Source organism: Trachymyrmex septentrionalis, unplaced genomic scaffold (genome assembly GCF_001594115.1).
Source record: "Trachymyrmex septentrionalis isolate Tsep2-gDNA-1 unplaced genomic scaffold, Tsep1.0 scaffold129, whole genome shotgun sequence".
Lineage (NCBI taxonomy): Eukaryota > Metazoa > Arthropoda > Insecta > Hymenoptera > Formicidae > Trachymyrmex > Trachymyrmex septentrionalis.
In genome coordinates, this window is record NW_017304428.1 from 2,439,484 (window position 1) to 2,443,059 (window position 3,576).

Consider the following 3,576-nt stretch of genomic DNA (forward strand, 5'->3'; position numbering starts at 1 on the left):
TTTAAGCGATATTTTTATTTACGACCGTATAAATAATCTGCAGTCAACATAATATTAATCTTGGAATATATATATAATCGCGTCAACGAGAGAAGGAAGGTTTCGAGAATATCTGTATTTGTCGGTGGGATGATAATAGATTATAAACGAGCGAAAATATAACATGTTAATGAGATATCCCGACGAGACCGTAATAATTAAGGAGCCTAGGACAAGCTTGAATGGATCTGCCAATTATCAATCCCCGATAAATGATCTTTTTGACAAGTGGTATTTATTTTGCAGCATCATCGATAACTGAGCCGCGGCATTAAGCATTGTTATTGCTACCCGTAGCAATTCATTTTCTTTCAGGGCAACGTTATTAATTATCACGAGCCCGATCGTCAACGCGCGCCGAGGCGCGCTTGTAAATATGGTTTCTCGCGTACGTAAGATCCATCGATCCGCGGATCGATCGATCAAACGGAATGCACACGACGTCGCGTCGTGTGCGTGCATGAGCTCAGCACTCGCTCGCTTCTTTCGCAGCACTCGCTGCGCGAGGATGGCAGCTGCCCTGTCGTTCTCGATGGCGAGAGCGGAGGGAAAAAAGCTATTTGTATTATCAGTGTAATTATTCTGGCGCAGTTTCCGTGCAAATTGCATGATATTTAGCATTTTTTTTTGTCCTTTTTGCTTTATCGCGTGTTTGCTTCGGGGTATGAAAGGAAATAGCCGTCATAACGAACCGGTGTGTCCCGTGCGCGAGCTTTCGCGCGGATATACTCGATTATGTTACGTTTAATGAAAAAAATCGAGTTGCGAGCGAGAAAACAGACGTGCGTCGATGTTTAGCCGAAGCGTTGCAAAATTTGCCACTGTACAGTTAATACCATCGCGCAGCTGGTACCGTTGATCGTTCGGCGCATCACGATGACGTAAGCCGATTATCGAAAAGATCGCTGATCGTGCCGCCGGTTATTTGAATAAATGAAGTCGATAAGCACACGCGGTACAAAATTGAAAGTTAAAAGTACGAAATTGACGTTATAGGGAGATTATTTTACGGTCTGTTGAAAATTTTACGCCACTTTTGCTTACATTATTAAATTTATAATGGCGAATTATATCCAATTTAAGTTATTTTTAATCATTCCTACAGGTAGCCACTACTTACTTAAACTTTAACTAAAACAGTGGAGTTAAACATTTTAATTCGAGAAAAATGTATTAAATTTGACTGCAACTTAGTTTATTATTTACAATAGTACACGTTATATATATATATATTTACTTTGAAACTAATCACAGAAATTGAATTATTTATATTTTAACATATGAGAGATTAAAATAACAAAATGTTAATTAATTCAAGAGATTGTGTTATCATTGCTCTTGCTATTGTGTCTTTAATATCTAATAGTGTGTATTATTGCGCTTAATCGCATCGCTAAACAATTAAATTTTCCATTACACTGTTAAATCTATAGTGTCTCTGTTAAATCTAAGTTTAATCTAATACGAGTCGCCATTGCTCCTCAATTATATCGTTATTTTATACTAAAATAATGGTTTTATTTGACATTATACAGTGTCAAATGCAATTGTCGTTTTAATATAAAATAAGAATATATTTAATAGGAGCAGTGGCTCCTTACCTAACCTACATTAGGTTAAATTTGATACTATAGATTTTAACAGCGTAACATTTTTCTTCGGTGTCTTTAAAACGTAATCGTTACAATGAATATTTATGCAGATGTGGCAAGAGTGCACATACGTCTCGCGCATACAGAATGTTATTACGCGGAATGGAGCAGGATTTATCGACGGCCAGACTGTCAAATAACAGAAGATATAATGAACGGTGGACCAGCATTTCTTCGGAAGAAAGCGGGGCATTTTCGAAGGATTTTACCTTGAGGGCTTGATTAAATCTGGCGGGATCGGCGAACTGGAAGTCCGACCGTGCTGACTCGCTGCATGCGTGACTCTTGCGCCTAAAGAAAAACGATGCGCGCGCCAACATATGCGGGAACTGACACAAATGAGGCTGCGAACATATGGTTGATTCATATGCATATCATTATAGATCGTAGATCTGAGCTTCTACGAAACGACGTGAGTTCGAACTTGTTCGCGGTTTATTCGTGGCGTCTCAATGACGAAGACGGTCATTAAATCTAGCACGGAATCATCCTCTATATTCTTATCGTATTCCACATCACGATACAACTTCCATTAGGCCGTATACGTTTAATGTATAATATATAAATATGTCTGTCGTTGCAAATTAATTTAAAATGTTTTTTTTTCTTTTTTTTTTTAAGTAAAAAATAGAGAGAAGGCATAATTAGCTTTTCTCAAAGAACTAAAGAGGATACAGAATAATAGCGATAATCGCGTTATTGATCCTTACGAAACCTTCTCTGTCAACTATAAGGAAACTTTAAAGAAAATCGAAAACGAAGTTAAACTGCACGGTTCGCGTGCGTTTGATTACCCCCTCGAGCTTCGAGTCAGGTGGTTGTCTACTCGAACCTTGAAAACTTGAGATCCAAAAAGTCGAAGAGTGAGTATTATCAGTGTAGAATAGTGCCTTCGGGGCTATCCTTTTCTGACTGTGAAACCGGAGATTTGTTCCAGAGAAGCTTTACTTAGGATTCTCTCTGTGAATGTCTCTGTTCAAGGTCGACGATTGGCTGAATGTAACTGCTATTTTTAATAAGGTACGTGAAATATTTTTAACAAAGCGGGTAATATTTCCGTGTAGAAGATACGCCGTCGAAAATTTTAATTCTGTTTCCTCGCCAAAGTAAGATAGAAATGTGATTGCAAACTGCGATTTATCGAAGTACAATTTGTGTGACTTCCTAAGTAATTATCATTACCGCCATCATGCATTATAACTCGATCCAATAATAATACATTGTCACAGCTATTATTTCTCGGTATTATTATCAGCCTTGCCTTTTCTTGACGTACCAATTATTCGAACCTTTATTCGAATAATTGCGCTACTTCTGACACACTTAAATGCACAAACACAAATATACATATACGTATATAATAATGGAATTAATGAAAACTGTTACAACTCTGGTTTCTCTTTTTTAATCGATATCACATTTGATTTTTTAGTTCTCTTTGCATTTCTATCTATAATATCATCGTATCAAACCTGTTATTTCTCTTTTTGTCAATACATATTCATTATCTTGATAAATATTTTAAACAATTGATATTTGCTTGTAACATAAAGAGAGACATGTCCTTACAATACCAGTAATACTTACAAGAAATAATATTAAAATACTTAAAAAATAAAATAATGTTTTTATGGTCAAACATTTACATAAACGGTATTTACACATATGTTAAGTAAACAAAACAATCTAAACACCATCTATGCAATTCTCACAATTTGAAGTTTTGTAAAACGGCGTACTCACCGCTCTGTCATTAAACGCAAAACATCCAGTTGTGCAGAATATCATCTGGTTCTATAAAAAAATGATTACGAAAAATAGTAATGATTATTAGAAGTCTATCGGGGAGAGTCTTTTGCAAGAGGAAGACGGCCCTCTCTCCCCC